Genomic DNA, 22,922 nt, shown 5'->3' with positions numbered 1-22,922 from the left:
GTTAGGATCGCAAATATCCACGGAAAAATCCCCAGAAGATGAAAAGCGTAAAAAAACAATGTTATTTTTCCCCCCAAAGTTTCATAACCCGAAAACAAGTCCGTCTATCAATCAAACTAAATTATTCAGTCCTGATGTGTGGTGGTTTACATGTTAAAAGCTTCAAAAACACAAAATATATCATTTAAAAAAATAGAAAACAATGTGTTGTCTGCAAAAAACAGGATGAATTATTCAAAATGTCCTGAAGTCTGGTTTTGGAATATTAAAAAATGGTGTGAAAATGGGGGTGGGGGGGCGTAAACAACCCACTCTCATAACATAGAATAAAAGACGAGTATGAATATTTTAAAATAAGTGAAATAGTTGTGGGTAGTTTTCCTCTGAAGTGGTCAAAAATAAAATAATAAAATGATAAATTATGGAATGAGATGGAAAAGTGCCGTCGATGACACGCTGATTTGGTTATAACTTTCATGCCACATCTGCCTCGCTGGATTCAGCTTTTATTGTTTTTTAACTGATGTTTTACTCAAAGAAAGAAAAACATGTTTAACATACTTCAGCGATTTATTTGTCTATTTTTCAAGTTGTGTAGAAAGTTTTGCGAAATGTCTTGTTTAAAACTGTTTTAGGGATCATGGTAGATAGTAGTGTAGGAACAAAATATCCCTACACTGCAATGTGATTTTTTACTATACTGTTGTTTTTTTTTTCAATATATATATTTATTCTAAATCTTATTACATCTTCCATCATACTTATTTTATGGTTTATATTTCAATAAAGTGTCTATAAAATAAAAACTCCCGAAGCCAAAGGATTTGTTGCTTTAAATACTTAAAGCTAGTGATGGTTTGATGAAGCATCACTTTAGAACTTATGGCGCCACCTACTGACCTCTAAACAACATGACACTGCTTCATGAAGCTTCATCACTACTTAAGCAGCATTACAAAAAAAGTATTGATAGAAAAGCATGAAATAATTTAACAAGAAAGTCTGCTTAACAATACTACAAATGTATCCTTGTTAATACAGTATCACAATACATAGTATTGTTGCTCCTATGTTGTGAAACATATCGTATTGCCAGATACTTAAAGTTTTAGATAATCTAAGGTCATTTTTTGACAATTTGAGTTTGTGTTTAATAGTTATGTGTCTCTGATTTTGTGTTCCAATGTTATGATGGATTTTTTTTAGATGTAGCCTGAATATTATGTAACATTTTAAGATGTCAATACATTATGAAACAAAGTGGTTCTTGTGATTCTTCCCACTCTCCATTTGCTGTGGTTTTCCAACCTTCGATCTGTGTTTCTGACTCCATCCGGGCGTGCATAAGTGAGTGTGGCAGCTCCGGTTGGTGAGTCTTTGTGCATCGATGCTTTAGATAAACACACCCCCCACCAAGTACCCGCCTTCTACATCCACCCATTTACCCATTCACAACTTTAAACACGCCAGATGTTCCCTTCACCACCGTTTCCTCCACCTTCTATACCTCCTTTCATTTGTATTTTCTCTTAATCATCTCCATCTTCCCTTTCTATATTTCTTTTATTGCATTATTCCTTTGATGCAGCTCGTTCCTCTCTATTTCTGTTTGCAAATCATCCTCTTTCACTTTTTCAAAAATGTTGTTCTCGCCATCCTACAGTTCATTCACTTTTCGCTAAAATAGACATTCAGGATATTTTCTTGGCAACTTCATTCATTCTCAATTATTCTCCAAACGACGGATGCACCAGCGATTTCCTGCTTCTTCCAGCATTCAGCCCTTTTACAAGTCTAACTTCCTCCTTATTTAGTATCGAAATAATTGACTGAAAGCTTCTTTATATTGCATCTGCATTCGAACCCGATTTAAATTCCGTCTTATTTCTCCTCTTGCATCATTTCCATTTCCAAATCCCTTCTTTTCCTTCCACTGCTGTCAATCTTCCTCTCAGATTTATTGATTGTCAATCTTGTTTCTCCCTTTTCCTCGGCTGTCAGGAGATGATGGGATCTTCTGATGTCCCCAACAACGATAAGCAAATTCTAAAAAATTCATTGCGCACTCACAGATATGTAAATGCAAGAAGCCGGAGGACAGCCGGAGATGATGAGGAACGCTCGGCGGGAGGAAATAAGCGGGAATCGTTTGCACACCTTTTCATTTTCGAACATCTCCTGGGATTGCTGGCTGCGCGACGCTCTTTAATATTCCACAGTTATTTATCTTCTGGCTTTCTCTTCTTTACCAATTTCTCTCTTTAAATATCATCTTGTGACAGTTATTGTCCTGGAAATGACCTTTAGCATTTTTTCTCAGGCTGAATAATTTCAGTAACTTTGTTCAAAATTACAGTCTTGGTTCACAAATGAACGTCTTGATTGTTCACCTGATATTTGAGTAAAACTGACTTATTTATTAATATTTCATAATGTCATTAATAGATCAACCTGGGATATAAATAGATGAAGGAATTTATTTTGTATTATTTAAAAAGTAAAGTGATTTGATAACATTTTGTATTAAATTTGAACTTGTTTTTATCGATGTGAATCAATTACTATTCAGCTACTTACATCCTTACTGACCACAACTTTCTTTTCCTGTTTCCAGTTATATTACATTTCTTTTGATTTTTTAATATATAAGGAATTATATGTTTTTAATTTTGTACTTTTTTGGTCCCTAAAAATTTAATTTAAAATAAAAAATATAAAATACAAAAATATTTAAGTCATTTATTTTCCATTTCAAGCTTCTTTTAAAAAGTGTTATGGCATAATTACACAACTGTTGTAATATGCTTGAATTTTAGTTTCTTATTTTGTCTATTTTTGTCTGTCAAGTCTTTCTTTTGGCATAGGCAAGGCCTCTCACAGTCACACTATACAATGTGTATTACTTAATATCACTAGATTAAGTTTCTTTTTACATAAGGACAGATGTCTTTTTACTTTTGTCATTTTTTATTCCTTAAAGTATCTTAGCATTAGCCATTATTGATAAACCTTAACTAATAGTGACTTTTATAGACTAAAAATAATATTAATACAATATTATATTGCTACATAAATTCTACGCACACTTGTGTGCAACATAGAACTTTTACTTTAGCTAGAACTTAATTAGTTTATCAATGCTAATGGTAAAAAGCATTAGCACTTAAGTTTAAACTGTAGTTTGGGGTCATTTATTCATGTATAAGCGACCTTAGCGACCAGAAATGTAATCATCCTTTCAACTATAATACCCACATAGCAACTAGAGCTAACAAAAATGATGTATTTGACTATTTTTCCAAAGAAAAAAACAGAATAATTTCAATCAAACACTGAATATTCATTCAAACTTGCTTGTTTGCCTCTGGGCCGATGCCTTCTCGCCCTCCTTCCAATCCTGGTATTGATCCAGCTGTCCATGATATGTCACATTGACTGGCAGTTACTAATTGGCTTAATACTACCCTCGAGATGTTTGTGGGGGTCGTCTTGTCACGCTCCAGCTGATCTGGATACAGCTGCCCTATTGTCCGGGCGGCGACACCATGACCCCGGAGAGCTTGTCGGGTCTGCCCAGACGGGGCCCGAGAGTGAAAGGTTGAATCTATAATCGAGACTTACCTCGTCTTTTTTTTGTCATATCCTGTTTCTGTTGGACACCTCGTGTGGATGGCTGTCGATTCCACTTCCAGGTGGCTCTTGAGCAAACACAAAAGGCCTCGGTGCCGAACCCTATCGTCTCCATCTCTGGCCGTCATTCAATATTCTACCCTTTTTTTGGCTTCGTCGTCGTTTTTTTTGCATTTAAGATTGGTCATCACATCTTTAAAATGAACATAAATTATATCTGCAGCTTTGAATTGAGTTGAATTTACTCTAGACGCTAAAAATAATCTGAAAACCCGTCACTCTTCCCAGATAATGTTGGATTCCAGACAGTCGCTGCTTCACTAGCAAAATGGAGACCTTAAAAAAACATAATCGTTGCTGACAGACTCAGCATTTTCTCCTACTATTTTTCGAGAATCCTCTTTGCATTTTTTACACTCGAGTGTTCCCCCACTGACGACTGTGCCCTCTCACCGACAGAGTGCCCTTGAGCATGACAGTGGCTTCCTTTTGGGCTCCTTGGCAAAGGGACCTAAAGAAGCAGCTCCAGATTAGCTTTGCTCTATTGAGGAGCCAAGGAGCAGAACATGGAGGTTTTAGCCAATTCTGCTAAGCCGTTAAAGCCCCCCCTCGCCGCCGCTCTCACCCCTCACCCCAGTAGCCTCAGAAGATGTGCCCCCTCCCCTCCCCGCCAACCATGGATCCATCCATCCTGTCACTGACACTGCGTTTATATTCGCATTAGCCTGCCGTGACCTCGCTGACCAAACACTCTCACTTAAGGCAAAGTCATGATCTGGTCGCCTCACAAGGGATTTAGCCAGTTCACCATTAGCATGATTCGATAGCGGCGAGCGAATGATTGCAGATTTAGAAAGAAAAACAAATCCATTAAATTGTACTAAAAAACATTTCAACAAATTACTAGTGAAAGAGAGACCATTGGAATGTTTATTTCAGTTGAAAGTCGTTTAAATATAGTTGAAAATAGTTCAATGTAGTTGAAAATTGTTTGTTTACAGTTGAAAATGTTTGGTTTATAGTTGAAAATTGTTTGATTACAGTTGAAAATTGTTTGATTATAGTTAAGTATTGTTTGATTATAGTTTAAAAATGTTTGATTATAGTTGAACATTGTTTGGTTACAGTTGAAAATAGTTTTCTTATAGTTAGAAGTTGTTAACTTACAGTCGAAAATGCTTTGATTGTCTGTAAATGATGTAGACAAAGCAAATATTTCTCACGATTCCAAATCCAAAATGATCTCTAAACCATAAAAATATCATTAAATCCATTTAAAGGAATAAGTAGAAATAAAAAAGTGATTCAATACAGTTTGTTTAGTTTCTTTAAACAATGAAATAATAAACTCAAGGATTTATTGATGAGGAAGATTCTTCTTCTTCTCCAAATACATTCAATAAAACAAGAACCTTTTAACCAAATAACACGGTTGAAGCTTTTAATAAGCTCACTAAAAACACAGATTCCACCTCTTCAATCAGATTAGTTATTGATTCGACCTTTGATCCTCATAAACAGAAAGCAATATCTCCTAAAATAAAAGCCTGAATGCTTTCTATCCGCTCGTAAATCCTCGACTGGGATTTCAATACTTGCGAACAGACATCTCGACTCTGATCTCGACAACTCTCCGATAATACAATCCGAATAAGTAGAATCTGTGTAATGAGTAACACGACGGTGTTTTGGGGTCGCAGGAAGTTGGGATTGACCAGCAATGCCGCGCATCATTACACGCCCTGTGCATGTGTAATGACCCTAATTACCTCCCCGAGTCGCCCACCCATCACCCACGACAAACACTCCACTCAGTGGGAGAGCGAAGGACACAAGAGTCATTGTGCTACGACGTCCTCCTCCCGCAAACCCATCCAGCCTGAGATCCCCCCCGTCTCCCCCGCTCCCTCCTTCCTCCCCTCCATCCTTACTACGAACCAATGCACCGGATCCTTGTTGATAACACCCCCGAGCCCACCCCCCCCTCGACCCCACAGGCTTGTTGAAGCCAACTCCCCCTCCCTCCCATCTCAAGGTTGACACAGAGAGACCCTTGTTGTTCCGAGTCGCAATGACATACCTCAGTGAGCGCTGCTGTTCCCGAACTCTCCCTGAAGTACTCGCCTGTAGTTGTTCTATGATGCTAACATTATGATTAAACACATAAATTAAGGTATTTTTTATTGATTTCATGTATTTTTGTTTATTGTAAACTGTTCAAACATATACATGTACATTATAAGATATTTTTAATTTACAGTAGAAAATAGTTTGATTAAAGCTGAGTATTGTTTCATTATAGTTAGAAGTTGTTTGATTATAGTTGAAAATTGTTTGAATATAGTTAAAAATGGTTTGATTTCAGTTGAAAATTGTTTAATTTTAGTTGAAAATTGTTTGATTAAAGTTGAAAATTGTTAGAATATAGTTGAAAATAGTTTGATTATAGTTGAAAATAGTTTGATTATAGTTGAAAATTATTTGAATATAGTTGAAAATAGTTTGATTATAGTTGAAAATTGTTTGAATATAGTTAAAAAATGGTTTGATTTCAGTTGAAAATTGTTTAATTTTAGTTGACAATTGTTTGATTAAAGTTGAAAATTGTTAGAATATAGTTGAAAATAGTTTGATTATAGTTGAAAATTATTTGAATATAGTTGAAAATAGTTTGATTATAGTTGAAAATTGTTTGAATATAGTTAAAAAATGGTTTGATTTCAGTTGAAAATTGTTTAATTTTAGTTGAAAATTGTTTGATTAAAGTTGAATATTGTTAGAATATAGTTGAAAATAGTTTGATTATAGTTGAAAATTATTTGAATATAGTTGAAAATAGTTTGATTATAGTTGAAAATTATTTGAATATAGTGGAAAATTGTTTGAATATAGTTGAAAATTGTTTGATATCGTTGAAAAAAGGTTTGATTGCAGTGGAAAAAACGTAAAACCCTAATTCAATAATAATATATATTAAGACAACGTCTTGTCCACAATAAGTAAGGGTGAGTAGAAAATGAGGGAAGTTTGAATTTTTAACTCTCGAGTCTCGAGTCAACAGTTTCTATTATGTTGTCATGATGATTAAATATTAAGTATTATTTCTCTTTCACAGCAGCTCAGGTAAAGAACCACTCAACCCTTTTCTCTCTTGGCCTCTCCTTCTAATGTTGGATGAATTCCATTTAAGCGTCTCTGTTTTTATCTTAATTCACCTCTGCAGGAACCTAATATCCAAAGTGCTAGTGTCTTTTGTTGAGCCATTTATACTGGTCTATCCTGCTGTTGATCTACTGCTCACACTATAGAAGGTGTGGGTAGGGTAAATATATCATTTACCTTCAACAGGAGTGTTTTGACCTTTTTTTTTCCCAACACGGGTCTCCATGTTTTATTCACACACGACCTTGCGATCTCAATGAGAGTGAGACGAGTTTATCGCAATGGAAGCGCCGCATCACCAGGATTTACTCTCCGCATGAAAAGAGATGAATCAAAGAAAAGATCTGGCTTTGAGGAAACGTGAAAGAAAATAAGATCCTCATTTGTGAGGACTTCGATTTGCTATTTATCCTCTCCTCAGATACAGTGCTCATCTCATGAATGTATTCAAACGTGTTGGTCCTCACCTGACAGCAGAAGAGCCCTTCTGAATTCAGACGTGTGTTCCTGAGAGATAAACTCCCTTTAGACTCCGTTTGAATTTAATTTTTCCTAAACACACTTCACAAAGAAGTGTGTGAGCTACTCTGCCGACAAACATTCGAGATGTGAAAAATGTTTGGAAATGCCACACTGCACATGATAGTTATTATGTGGGAGGTTAAAGTGCTTTGAAAACACATCTTCCAGCTATGAAGCTCAGTGGTCCTCAACCTTCGAGCCCGAGAACAAAACTGTCTGAAAGGTGTTTTGTCTGAAAGTTTACTGAAAAAATTAACTTGTAACTACTGAAAATTAGCAACACAAAAACCTCAAATAGATCTTGTTGAGATTTTTTTTATTCATGCTAAAAAAAAATTCTCTCAAGGTTTATTACATATAAAGGTTAAGTACCCTCAACAATAAGCGTGTAAGAAAATATAGATGCAATGAAATATCGCAATATTTATGATACTGTATCAGTGTTCAAAATCACTTTTTTTTTAATTTGATTTTTTATTTACAATTAAAATGCAATTATTCATATTGTTGTCTCATACTTATTGTTGCAATGAAATTCCGGCCGCTAGATGGCAGCAGTAAACGTCCTACAGAGCTCAAGGAACAATTAAATCCTAGGAGATCTCGATGATGACTGAGGACGAGAGGATGCAGTGGACTCCAGCTGCTTTAAAGCTGATGTTTGGACACACTTTGGTTTGAAAAAAAAGAAAAAGCAGTTACGACTTCGTCAAGAGTCATGTGGTCTGTAAATTCTACAACACCAGAGTCAAGTACTCGACAATACTACAAATATATACTTGTTCCTGCAGTATCACTCTATATCGTATCGTTCCCACTGTATCGTATCGCCAGATTCCCGTCAATACAAATCCCCTCTTTTACAAGGTACATTTTGTGTTTTATGAGTAAAGCCCTTTTTGCCCTTATTTCAAAACCATAATCAGGTTTTTTTGATTCCCCTCCTATCCTAGGTAGGGATTGGACTACCGACTTAAAGTCAACTGACGTTGCGTGTAGTATGAGTCTATTTTTTAATCTCCTAATGAGAAGTACTTACACATAATATCCAGCCAGGCTGTTACCTACCAAACGTGGAACAGACTGTATCCACTTCACAGGCAGCTGTTCCTCCACCAATCCCCTCACCAGCTCATCTCACCTGGAGCTAATGCTTTAGCAAACATCCCAGAGCCGGCGCTACACGTCGTCAAAGTCTGGCACACATCTGGTTGTCGTCGACACATCACGCGTGCCTTCACACACGCGACCCTGAGTGACCTTCCGAAGAAGAGCCGTGTGCGATCCTCGGCTCATGTTTGGGTTTCACAGGATGACACGTGCGAGGAAACTTGTCGTCGCGGAACTGTCTGTGTCACCATCACACATGAGTTTAAATGTAGCACTTCCTGATGACTAAACCCGGGCGCCGGTGTTCGACTCCCCCCCCCTCGAGCGAGAAGATTACTGGATTAACGTCAAACAACAGAATTAGATCCAACACGACACTAGTGTTGTCATCAAGGCTCCAACATTGTCACACACGTCGGAATATTCTCTTCACTTGGCTCGTCTTGTAAGAATTATTTCATCAATCACAAGTTCAAGCTTAAGCCTAATATTACCCCTGTTACCTGTTCCCTCATCCAAGACTCGCACCTTATATTTTTTATTCAATATTTTACTGGAACATGTATCTAATGTTTCTTGTCATTGACCTTTATTTATGTTGTGTAAAAAGATCACTTTACAAAGTCGTTTACAGACATCATTATTTAGGAATGGTTCTAAATGATTTTAGTTATAAGGGAATAGGTTTTGTTCTCGATAAAGAAGAGTATTTCACTTTAATGGCTTTTAACTGCTGCTGCTGACGCGAGTCCACAGATCAGTAAAAAACTAGTAAAATCAGAAAAACATTACTTTATAAAACAACATCCTGAGCTGGGCGAGAAGTCAAGATGATGGCCATAAGATTAGAAAATTAGAAATAAATAATACTTAATAAAGGTTGATAAGATAAGTAGATACATTTGTTTTGAAAAAACAAAATATGTCCAAACATCAGCTTTAAAACCTGCTGGAGTTGACTGTATCCTCTCGTCCTCAGTCATTGACGAAATCTCGTGACCAGGACTCAAAATGAGGTTTTCTTTATTATTTTATAATTCTTTCGTCCGGTTTTTAAATGAGAAAGTTTGCAATTGTTTTGTGTTTATTTCCTATTTGTTTGATTCCCAGTCAGGAAATTTAGTTTTTTGAAAATGTCATGTGAAATGTGGTGACTCAGCACTTTTTATGATAATACTAGTCGCTTTTCTCCTTCTCAAACAAAAGGCAAAACATACTTTAACCAGCAACTTTGTGAAAAATTATAATAACTACACATTGTAGGTATTATTCTGAAATACATGCGACAATAGATGAATATAATTTGACACTAATTGAATTGAACTGATTAAAGTAATCATTAGAAAAATAACTGTGTCGGTTTATTCTTGAATAAAATAAAATAAATAAACAGTTTTTCCTGTTATTGAACGAGCTTAACGTTAGCGTAATGGCTCTTGAACTGGAGTCACATACTTTTGCTTTTTCAAATTGACTTTTTAAAGGCACCATCAGACTTCAAATGGGATTTGCTCTAGGCCGCTCGGCCAAAAAAAAACAACCTCTCAGCACCAGTTCAATCTGAAAAAAGTATTTTCTCAAGGAAAACCTTCATGACGACGTGGAATCTGAATCAAACCATTAGAGTTGTAGATGAAGCATGAAAACTAGCGGAGTGAAAAAGCGACGTGAGGACAAACGAGTGTTGTGAATCGCTGATAAAGCAAAAGGGAAGAAGTAAAGAAAACACGGTGAAACAAACGGAGGGCTGGAGCGGGAGGTGAAGTGGAGAGAGGTTATTATGGTAAAGAGGTCGAGCATGCTCTGATGCTCTGTCTGCCAGAAAAGAAAACAGGCTTTTGTGAGTGAATTATGTCTGTCAGTCCCATGTGCACTGTTTGCTGCCATTATGTGTGTTTGAGTGAGCCGTCTGCTGCCACTGCTTCACTGAGCGCCTTTTTTTTTCTTAAACCACAGCATGCTATCATCCAGAGATTTCATCTTCCAGCGGTCGTTGAAATATCTGAAGCTTATATTTTATTTATTAACTAGTGTTTACACTTCAAGAGACAAAACATACTTTGTATCTCATGCTGCAGTTTTTCTACTAAATATTTTTCTTTAAAACTTTTTCTGGATCTTATTGACATTTTTTTTTTAACAAAAAATATTTCAAAGTAACATTGAAATATCGGAAGCTTTATTTAATTTACTTATGTTTGCTCTTGAAGAGACAAAAAATACTATTATAATTTTAAACCACATCATGCTATCGTCCAGAGATAAAGTAGCGTGAACTTTATAGCAATATCAGAAGATTATATTTTATTTATTAAACTTTGTTTACAATGGAAGAGACAACAATACGTTGTGTCTTATGCTACTAAATCATTTTCTTTAAAAAAGAGATTTTATCTTAATGACAGTTTTTTTTTATTTAAGATATTTTGGAACCATTTTACTTTGTATTGATGTATATTATACTATATTGTATCTATCTATCTATCTATCTATCTATCTATCTATCTATCTATCTATCTATCTATCTATCTATCTATCTATCTATCTATCTATCTATCTATCTATCTATCTATCTATCTATCTATCTATCTATCTATCTATCTATCTATCTATCTATCTATCTATCTTAATTTTCCTTTTTTTTAATGTTTTTTTTTATCTCAAAAGTATTTCAATTCATTTATTCTGATCTGGTTTTCTATCATTTCAAAAATCTTTTACCCTTTAAATGCCAGGTTAAGTTTTTACCCTTTGGCAGGTCTGGAGCCTGTCCCAGCAACTTAATGTGGGAGGAAATAGGAGTACCAGGAGTAAACCATGTTTCTTAGATACGGAATAAAACCTGCAGATATTGACGTTGATCGTATTGAAGGTCAGTTTAAGTTTAGCTACACTGAAGAAAAATGTAGAAAAAGTTTATTTTTTAATGTAATTTTTGCAAATAATTAAATAATTTTATTTTTTTTGTTTTCTTTCTTCTGACTCTCTTTGTCTTGCTTCTATTTCTTCATCCTTCTATTTTCCTCTTCTTCTGTGTTTCTTTTCTTCTTTCTCCCTTTTCTCCTTCCATCATATTTTATGAGGTAAAAAGTATTACTTTAGTTATTCCATGTCTCATAAAGAATATTTATCCATAAACCACTAAGAACTCTTTCTGCTTCAACAATGTTAAAACTTTACAACTTTTTGTACCTTGATTATAAATTTTAAACAGGTATCAATTTCTTTTTGTGTATTGACAAACATCTTTTCATCCATTAAGCATGTTTATTCTGCGATGTTTCTTGTCTTTGAATATGGTTCATCCATATTCAGTGATGCAGAAAAGCTACGAGGTTAACAACTGACACATTTTTTATTATTTATCACAGACCACAAATGCGTTGTTACATATTATTCCTCTGTTCTACAAAGCAGGAGCGCCTTTTTCTCCTCCATAACATAACTTAAATCCTTCAATAATTCATCATCTCCAGCGGCTCCTGGGCAGGTCGGGGTCATTGGCTCATTCCCGGATGATCTGATGTGAGAGGCGGAAGACATGAGCTGCATTGGCATGCTACATACGAAGGTGCCGCGACCATCTTTAGCCAGTGTTGCAGTGGAGACAGAAGGAAAATAATGAGAAGGGAATGATGGAGGGAAGGCTAGAGGGGAGGAAGAGCAGGAACCAGAATGTGAAGACAGGAGAGGAGCTAAGTCCCGGAGTGATCAAAGCTCCACGCTGACATCATGAGCAGGTCGGTGCCGGAGGACTGCTAATGCCGAGAAACACACTCAGAGATGTAGGTTAAAGGCAGACGTGTTCAGACGGTTGCTGGGTTCAAACTTGAGGAATGTTTGTGTTAAAGGCAGGTAGACTGTGTGGGCAAAGAAAACCTCCCACTCCTGTCACAGAGCGAAGCCAATAAATGCTTTTTATTACGGTTTATGCGGAGATCACCAACACTTTTTTAAACCTCTCTGAGACCTTTTATCTTAATGTGTTGCTGACTCAACTTCTTGAGTTTTTCACCAGTTTCGTTTTATTTTTTCTCAATGTTTTCCTACCGTCTTGTGTTCAATAAAACAGTTGTTTTCCTGCAGTAAGATTAGGGGTGTGACGATACCGTTCGTATCACAATACAGGGGCAACAATATAATATATTGTGATACTGTAGGAACAAGGATATATTTGTAGTATTGTCGAGTACTTAACTCTGGTGTTGCAGAATTTACAGACCACATGACTCTTGACAAAGTCGTAACTGCTTTAATTTGCTTTGAAACCAAAATATGCCCAAACAGCTTTAAAAACTGCTAAAGTCGACTGTATCCTCTCGTCCTCAGTCATCAACGGGATCTTGCACAATTTTGTTAATCCTTTAGCTGCAGAGGACATAATGAATGCTGCCATCTAGTGTCCAGAAGTTTATTTACAACACAAAAAAACACTGAATATTCGCAAATATTTTTTTATTTTATTTTATACACACTTTATTAAACTATTAACCATAAAAGAATTGTGTTTATAAATAATCGATAAATAGCTGTTGATTATCGATACAGTATCATGAAGAATAAAGGGATTATTTCAGTATATAGATATTTCAGAAGGTAAAAAAAACATTAACACAAAAAGTTTCAGAGATATAAATGTTTCCTAAGCTAATATAGAGAGACACAAACTGGTGAAGTCACCCGGCAACAACACAGGACCAAGGACAGAACCGCAACAACTTTTTTTTTTTAATCGTGAAAACAAAAAATGAAGCCTTCAGCTGACTATTTCCTCCGACTGTCAAGGTTTTTTATTTGGAGGTGTGGTCACGCCGACAGACACCAGCCACTGTAACATCTCTCCCTGAAGGATCCTTGTCCTGACACTTGTCCTTGTCTGGTGTGGTCACTTGTCCACAAGTGACCCCCCTCCACACACACACCCTTATTTCTTCTCTGTCTCTAACAAGGAAGTGTGAAATTAAACGGAATTGCAGGGACGACAGAAATAGCTGCGTAATAACATGTAGCTGGAGGGGGGTAAGACCTAACGGAAGGAGAGCGCTCAGCTCAGAAATGTATTTTTTTACGTTCATCTCTTTGTAAAAATAAAAATGAATCGCTGTTTTTCCACGCAAGGATCACTTCATTTAAAACACAGATCACCTTCATAAATGTGTCGCATCAGCTGAACCGCGTATGAACAATTAGCATAACCTTGTAAATGATGGTAACAAGCAACACGCTGACGACAAAAACACACACTCTGCTTATCGCGTGAGTGGGTGAATCAGCAGAAACAAGCATTAGCCTGTAGACATTAATTTCACCAGTTTGACTGATTAATGACTTCTCCCATCAAAAGTTAAAAGCTCAGTCGGGCCCCGAGAGGACGGAGGAAATTGTGTAGGATTGACCGAGTCACGTGGAGAGCACAAACACACACACGCTGTTAATTATTATTCCTTATAACGAGAAGCCAGCGACTCATTAAATCTCTCCTTGACCCACGAGCTGAACTCCTCAGCTCCGCTTTGCTCCAAAACCAGATCGAGAAGCGTCTTTTTAAACGATTAATCAAACCTTGGCGCTGTCCCGGACGCCGCTTTTTCAATCGCCACTTAAATTTGCATTCATTAAAATTGTCAACTGTATACAACAATTAATATTTAAAATAAATACTATAAATCATAGGGGTGTAAGAATAAATCCAATCTATCGATATTCAAAAGCACTTTATTGGAAAAAGGACGTTTAAATCAAATTATCATAGTTATTTCACGGTTCATATTACAACAAAGTGCGAACAAAATGAAATAATACCCGTTTTTTTGCAATTATAAAGCAAATATTTACAGCGTTTGACCATTTTTGTGTTGAAATTAATCTTCATTACGTCCCCCGCAGCTAAAGAAACAATTAAATCCCACGAAAATCCTGGGTATGACTGAGGACAAGAGGATGCAGTAGACAACAGCAGGTTTTTAAAGCCGATGTTTGGACATATTTTGCCTTCAAAATAAATTAAAGTAGTAATGAATAAAAGAGTCAACTACTGTAAAAATGTATTGTTTTTCCTTGAGTACCACAATATATCGCAATAGATCGTATAGTTGCACCTATATGTATCGTGACACGTATTGTATTGCCAGATTCTTGCCAATACACACCCTTAATATGAGTATCAGAACAGTGCTTTACAGAATGATCTCTCCTAAACATGTTGTCCCTCAATTATTGACACACTATAGATCTTATATTTTATATCTTAAATGAAACACACTATATATATTCACATACGTAAAAGCTCTGAAAAAAAAACTGCCATCAGTTTCAATCCACCACCTGCACCCGGTGCTCCCGCAACACCTCCCTCTATCCGAAGCAATCAATTCTCATTTTCATCCGATCGATGTCGCTGTCAAAAGTCTATTCTAATCATCAATACAGGAATCGATAGAATCGGCCGTTAGAGCAGAATTAACATCGACCCGGGCGTCGGCAGTCATCACGATTACGCCCGGGCTTCGCCACTCGGCAATAAACTCCTAAAAAGGTCACAGAAGTAGATTCTACCTGACCAACTGAGAAATGTTTGTTGGTGCAGCGCTTCGTGTCGCAGTTAGCGGCGGCGAGTGTTCCAGGTGACGTTCAATTATCCGGCAAATATTTGTTTTCTTTCCAGCACCGACATCTCAAATCATCTCTTATAATGGAAAATTTGTAATTATATATTATGATTTGTTATATTGTTCCAAATCTCGACAAAAATACTTTTTCTGCCAAGCACTTTTTGGTGTCGAAACGTTTTTTTTGCTTTCTTTTTATAGTTTTAAATTCATCATTAGTGACAAAATTAATTTACCAACCAGATTTTTTTTAATTCATGGTGAATCCCTAGATATACTTTTCTGCCAAACACAGTTGTTTGCAGATGATCTGCTGCTGTCTATTGGACGAAGAAAAACACATTTAAAAAATGAAAAGTCAAGGACATTTCAACTTTTTAAAAACTATTTATTGTATTTATTTTAATCTACTGCTATTAGATACCTCTACTACATGACCCTTGGTGGATGGATGTTGTACAAAAGTTTTCTTTGCTTGCCTTCTCTGGTTTATTTGTTTATATTTTAGAGTTTTTAAATCATCATTAGTGTCAAAAATGACTTTACCAGCCATATTTCTTTATACACGGAGAATCCCTTAATATATCCAAATGTAAATACCAGACATGACCTGAGCCTGGGAACCTTCTGACATCAAGAATGCTGACAAGCACATGAATAAATGACTCAAGTTAATTCCAATCATCGAAAATCTCCCTGAAAGTTGAAAAACAGTAGCGCAGTCAAGTAAAACCACATGTGCAGATGCAACAACAACCCAGAAGTAAATCCCTGTGAAATGAAAAGCAGGTCATGAGCTGACAACAGTGGAGCACCTGTGTGCCGCTCGCCAATAATCGTTTCCTTGCTTCTGATCGCAGACAAATCGGTCACTGTCTAGCTTCTCCGAGGGGCAGCTAACGGGATTAGAGGTCAGAAAACACTAATTACAGGCTCTCTGGTATAATCTAGTTGAGGGCAGAGATTAAAGTTATAATCCCATCTACTGCTGCCACAGGAAATGATGACTTGATTGAACATCTACCTGCTTTTCTGTCCATGTCACGTTCATGTTCACTCTGGATGGTTGGAGATCCAACTACTGCATATCGTGACACAGTTTTGAAACTTAAACATGTTTATCGTTAAAAATGACTTGATTTTAATAATAATTTTGTAAGTGGTTTAGGTATTAATACATTTTGTAATACGGCAGTTTCCAAAAAGGAACAAGAGGGACTTTCAAACCAAAAGAAACAAAGGATGAAAAAAGCAGTTTTGATAAAAAATTAAGTGACAAAATGAGGGTAAAACAATTATATTAAAAATATCTCAATTTATATGCATTACTTAAAAAAAAAAATCAATAAAATAACCAGTCATGTAATGTTCTGAACTATGAATATACAAATTAACTCAATTTTTCTTTTTGCAGAACATTTTTTTAAATAAAGTTTAAATTAGAATAAAATGAGAAAATGTAAAGAAAATTTCTAAAGTAATAACTTAAAATGTCTTATTTTAGAGTCAAACTACTTATTTGATTCACTTCAAATTAATAACATGTTACACTTATTTACCAAACTAGACATAAGAACAAACAAATTAATGCTTAGAAAATTCAGCACAACATTTTTCTTCCTTCTTTTTTGAGTCTGTTACCCATACATTTATTCTCATTAAAATTAATACAATTATAAAAATTTCTGTGTTTGTTTCTTGTTTTCTTCCGATAAAGTTTAGTCGTTTTCGTTCCAAAGGTCCAAACTTTTTTTTGTTAAAATGAGAAAAACGTTAAGCAATTCATTCAGAAGTTGAATTTTATGATGTCACCCTGACCACGATTCAGTTTTAGGACTTGATGATTGAGTCTAGAAGAAGCGAGAAAGGAGAAAGAAACTCTCTCAGTACTTTCTTCCTCCCTCCCTCCTTCTGTGGGTGGTAATGTGAATCTGAAGGTAACAGAAGTCCCTCACAGTGGACATGCTTATCCAGACGGACTAAACTTCAGCCGGCGAGTGTGTGTTCGGAGTGTGTGAAGATTGAAACCTGCGTCCCCCGGGAGCCTAACTGCCTCTCGATCTCTCCGCCTGACCCTCTCCCGGGGAGATGGAGAAGCGTAGAAAAGAAGGAGGCGGGGGTTGGAAAAGAGACAGCTGCTGTGGCGTCGGTGAAGCCCAACAGCTCCCTCTATCGTCATCCACTTCCTCCCCCCTTCCTCCTCCTTTTCTCCGTCTCTTAAGTGCGTCTGATCCCTCAATTTCCCTCTTGCGCCTTTTCAAAGAAACTAGTTTACAATGCCACAACTTTTCAGAAGGAGCAGATGCTGTCTAATGAAATATAAATACAGCCATTACAGGGTAATAAATTAATCCTTCTATCTCGCCACCTCCCCAGTGGGCTACGTCAGCACTCTTTCTTTAAAGTCACTCCAGTAATCTTTCCCGAATTCTGCCCCCTTTATCCCCAAAAACTCCATCTGCCAAAAGAACATAAAGAACCTCGGAACAACCTCAGGATGAACAGCCAATAATCAAAACAGCACAAATACCCATCTTTAGTTTTTCCAAACAATTCAAAATTTTTTTAAACGGAAAACCTATTTGCTGATGATGACAACGCTAAAAATGCTTATTTTCTGCCATCTACTGAAAGACAAAAATTGTCTGAAGAGCTTTTAAGTTAGAATGTGTTTTTTTAAGACTAGTGATGGTTGGAGAAGTTTCATGAAACAGTGTCATTATTTTTCATTGACCACTAGAGGCAGTCTTTTCTCTATTTCCGATTTTGTGAGATTCCAAAAATCACCCAAAAAAGATTATTTTGCAATGAAGCTCATATATAACTACAAATTTTTTATCGTTCAACTGTCTCTACCTTTTAGAGAAATATATATTTTATGTCAAATCAAATTCAACAAAATGTTTCTTCACATCACAAATTTCTTCTTTTTTTTTTTTAAAGAATCTCTTTGCTGAGTGACTCAAGGATTTTGGGACTTTCCCGAAACAGAACACAAGAGCCAGGATAACACAATAGAGTGTATGTGTACACATTATAATGTTTGTTTTTGAAACAACACATAAAAAAGAGTCTGCCTGGAATAAAAGCTTGTAGAATATTGTATCTCTTTCCGTTTTTAAGCATCTTTTACATTAAATAAAATACTTCTGCTTCCGCTCGTCCTGCTTGTTCCAGAAATCATCTCTAGTCTTCATTCACCACTGAAAATTCACCTAAAACTTTGTGTAATCCAAAAAACTATTTAGTTTCCATACCCTTCTAGACCCCACTTCACATTTAGTTCGATTAAAGTCATTAACTTTCAACAGTTAGAAGGTCACGCAGTGTTGATCTGTCTGTCTTCCATCTACCAGTAGCAATCGTGAAGTAGATTTGTCCTTTGAATCCTTGTGTTTTACGGTCGTGTCTTTATCTGTCACATCAATTAATTTGTCTTGAGGGGGGCCCTGAGTCAGTTTCAAACAACCAATTAACATTACTTTAGGATTCATTCTCACCGCTCCAAGTAGAAATGATCTTGACAAGACCATTGATTTTCTTACAAAGTAGTTTTTTTTCAAGCTCCGCTGGTGACGAGTTGCTTTTCTCAGACCCCGTCCTTCTTCTCTAACCCCAATAATGTGCATCTGCTGTGTCTTCTTCATCCTCAGCTGACACTATATATGAATGAATGCCTCAAATCTACACTGGAGCGTCCGTATCCAGCTGTTTTACTCATCCCCCGAGCACTGTGCATATGTATCAGTAATTTGAGTGAAAAAAAGAGACTCCGTGGCCTAGTTGTGTCTTCTCAAAGGCGGCTAAATAAAACAACAACTCTTTCTTCTGCCTCCACTTAATGATGTCACTGCTGTGTCTTCAGCCTATAGACTCCTGCAAGCATTTCCAACACATTATGTGCTACTGTCCTCTTGATTTTCTTGGACAAAATGTACATTTCTTGATTACAATTTATACTTTTATTGAAAGTTTTTGTAGAGTTGTTGACGTCCATCTTTTCAATTCCTTATATTATCTTGAAAAAATTGCATCTCTAGATTGAGATCAACATTAACTTTGAGCCACATAAGATGACTTGACGGGTCAGATTTGGTCCCCGGACCCTGACTATCACGTGTTGATTGATTAGTTTTATGTTTTTATGAGTGATATTTGATGTTTTAAGTAGCTTCTCCTCGGTCAATTGAGCCTCTCACTAGGCTCTGATGGAAGTGGCAACACCTTCATCATCGCCCCCTCCCCCATATGACTGTCCTGATAGGAGTCGTGGCTCTTATCTCCTCCTGTCTCCTCCTTTTCTCCCTGCTCTCCACTTCAGCTCCCCAGAAGACTGCACCCTCCCTCTTCAATCCCTCTCCTCTTGATCCTCACTTTACTCTTCCACCCAAACGCTGATGTGATTCAAATACAGATGCAACAATAATCATTGGAGGGGAAAAAAACAAAGCGGGTAACATATTTTTCAACCTATAATCTACTTAAATTCTCTGAAAAAATAGCTTTTATATATATCTAGAAGTTATAAGTAGGCAAGTGTAGTTCGCGATTAATTCTGGTTATTTATTAAACTCACAATGAGTGACTTTCCATGTTAATATGATGTTTAATTCTAAATTAACTGTTTCGTTTGTAAAAATAAATAACGTTTTTGTAGGTGTGTTGGTCTTCTTGTGCTTGAGTAGCCGGGGTAAAGAGGTGAAATTAAAGGTGAGATTAAAAATTGTTTAATTTGATTAATTAATTGCAGATAATCCATCGATAGTTTTAGCTATGGGTTAATTTTCATCACAATTCAAAAGATGAAAATGAAGATGTTGAAATGAAGTCAACCCTATTCGGGATCTCAAAGCTTTTTTTGTTGTTGTTTTGACAGCGATTTATAACAAATAAAAAACATGATAGTACTTGTTTTTTCTTAAACATTACAAAACAAGAGAATAACCAAAATGAGTGATCCAAATTCAAATGAAAAAGAAATGACATCACTAAAGTTTCCAATGTTAACAACCACCAGAGATGCATGGATTGAACAACTTTTGACCATTGAAAAAAAAAAACGAGTATTACTTAAGAACTGGATGTTATTTAATATTTCTGTTGGTCCAAAGAATTCTGTATTGTTTTCATTGGATAAGGTGTGTTTTTTTCCCTACTTAAAACACCAAAGCGACATTTTCAAACAGTTTAATTCTTTATTAATAGTAAAAAATGGAAAATTGAAATATTATATCAAGAAACTTTAAGTTTGCACTATTTTGTCATTGACAGGGATAACAGATATATATTTTTCTAAAGATTGAGTGTAGATTTAAAGACAAGTCTTCTCCTGGTTTGACTAATTTGATATCTTTTGGTGTTCAAATTTGATGAGGGTGTAGCCATGGAAAAAAAAAACCAGATGCCAGTAAAAACCCTTCATATGCAGCAGTACCAACCAAAAACACACACTTTTTTATTTTTCCATCCACAAGTCTGCAAACCAACAGAGACTTAAAAACAGCAATAAAACACAAGTGCAGCAAATGATTTTGTCGATGGCTCCCACGGGACTGGAAAGTCGGGGGCGAGAAGAGGGAAAGCAGTAGGAGGGATGGATCAGGAGAAGGTAGAGAGGAAAGTGGGACAGGTGGGAAACGGATGCAGGCTTTCCCAAATGCAACAGTGTGGGAGAGGGAATGCAAGTGAGGGGGAGATTATTGCCTGTTTGAGAACAGCAATCTTGAGCTGTACCATGAATACCAAAGACCAGTGAACCCACCCTTCCTCCCCCCATCCTCGGCTTCTTCATCACCACCCTCTCTGCGGAATTGCAGCTGCCCAAATTATACCCTGAGATCTCACTTACTCGACTCACTTCTTCATCCACCCCGTCATTATTCTACAAGAGACTCGGCCAGTGAAAAGTCTGAGCTACAGTTTAAAAAAAAAAGAAAAGACAGCAGCCCTGCAGGGACGAGCGGCAGAGCAATATGTGGGTGCAGATTGAGCCCTGAACGCACCAGCGCACAGGAGACTTTGCAGAATGCATGATTTAAATTAATTAAATGCACATGGAGCGCGACAAAGACACTGTAATTACTCAATTAAAGGCCAACTGGACATTAGATTCTCAGGAAGTTGCCAAGAAATGTGTGGTGGGTTAATAAGAATGGGTGATTTATTCATTTCATTCAATAAAACTTCAAATTATCCCTCTGTGCAGATGTCAAAGTGAGAGGATTTACTCGTAAGTCTGACTCAGTGTGTTTTTAAAGGACCTTAGAGTTAACCATGAATGCACTGAATTCCTTATTGGTTTCAAATAAATGACAGAAGTCGTCTGCTCAGAGATAGAGAATGGCTATTAATGTTTACAATAGCAGTGCTAGGATACAAAAAAAGCTCAGATGTGGTTTATAAAAGATCCATGAATGCATTTAAAGTAATTTAAAAGATCCTTACTTTACCAGTATAAAGTTAAAAGTTGCCAGATCCTTCAAGGTTGGTGCCTTCAGGGTCCCCAAAGTGTTTCTGAATGTGCCACTAATGCACTCCTTTATACGATTAAACACGTCATAAGTTACTGAAGATATAAGCAGTTTTACGCTTGTATTCAGTTGAAAAGTTGCCTTTGCACCTAAGAGGTGCGTTTACGGTCCCCAGAATTCTAAAGGGGCTCAGATCGTATGCTCCACATGGACACGTTTACATTTTGCATCTCAATATTTCCATGGAATACCACCCTGACTTTATTTATTAAAGCGTAAAGTTTCATTTTGCGGGCGCAACAGCGCAAGTTTTGCGCCTGTTTGGTTCACCACAGGTACATGTTTCGACGACAATATCAGACAAATGGATTTAACCTGCTATGTTAAAGTGACACGGTAGGATGTTCCCGCATTTTGCGATTGTAAACGCACGTTGAGAACGTGAAGTAAATAAAGCCTGCGCGGCGTGAACGCAGCACGGATCTACCCGGTTATCCAGCGGTTACGCACCGGTTTAACGCACTCCAGTGAAATGTCTGGAAAACTACGCTTGATCTCACAGATGGATTCACAAGTATATCAATATTTACTGAGATAAAAAACAGTTATTATGTGCTGTTAAGAACCACAATCTCCTCCATCAGCATTATCTGCATATACCGAACCGAACGGAAAATGATATTAAAAATAAGGGGAAAAAAAAAAAAAGATGCGCTAGTCTTACCTTTCCTCTTTTTTTCTGTTATGGGAAGAGCGCAGTCCGTCTCAGAAAAAAAAGAAAAGCAAAATCCCGTCTCCAGAGCTTCAGTCCAACACATCCACAGATCAAATCCCCCCAGTTTCACAGTTTCAACTCAAGAGATATTGGAAAAGAAGAATCAGTGTCAGGATCCCAAGATTGTTCTTTCGCTCCTTCAACGTGTCTGAGCGCCCAGAGGTGCTGGAGAAAGTGGTGTTAAAAAAAAGAAAGAAAGAAAGAGAGAGGCAGAGGAGATCACCGGAGCATCCCTCTCTCTCCTCCGGGTATCACAATCCGCTCTGCGCGCCGATTATCCGTCCGTCCTCCCTGCGAGAGACTCGGGAGCGATGTGAGGAGAGAGAGGCAGGACGAGAGAGGAGGGGAGGAGAGGGGGATGGAGGGAGGAGAGGGAGGGAGGGAGAGAGAGAGAGGGGAGGAGAACGCTTGCTGCCGATGGAGGGCGTTGGAAACTACAGCAGCTCTCTCTCTGCTCCGCGCTGTTGGCTGCTGGGCTTTAAGTTTGACGCTGGAAACGTCCCTTGAATAAAATATTAATGTAAAAAAAAGGAAAATGAAGACGTGTTAAGGTTTTAATTATACACTGGGAGAGATGATAGAGACCCTGTTGGGGGTGTGGGGGGGTAGAGAGAGGGACGAGGGTTGGTGGGTGGAGGTGCGCGC

At 37.0% G+C, this 22,922-nt stretch overlaps 1 protein-coding gene across 2 annotated transcripts in view; it reads right to left on the bottom strand.

Annotated features, from left to right (window-relative positions):
* Positions 1-22,571, bottom strand: part of cdh11 (cadherin 11, type 2, OB-cadherin (osteoblast)) — a 105,235-nt gene extending 82,664 nt beyond the window's left edge. For both annotated transcript variants that reach the window (XM_087802270.1, XM_087802269.1), the window contains exon 1: positions 22,227-22,571. The gene's annotated coding sequence lies outside the window, so the exon portion shown is untranslated. The remainder of the gene's footprint in view (positions 1-22,226) is intronic.
* Between the last annotated feature and the right edge of the window lie 351 nt (positions 22,572-22,922).

The sequence above is a fragment of the Callionymus lyra genome, chromosome 11 (assembly GCF_982586985.1).
Source record: "Callionymus lyra chromosome 11, fCalLyr1.hap1.1, whole genome shotgun sequence".
Lineage (NCBI taxonomy): Eukaryota > Metazoa > Chordata > Actinopteri > Syngnathiformes > Callionymidae > Callionymus > Callionymus lyra.
Note: the sequence above shows the minus strand (reverse complement) of the source record. Positions and strands in the feature narration are given on the sequence as shown.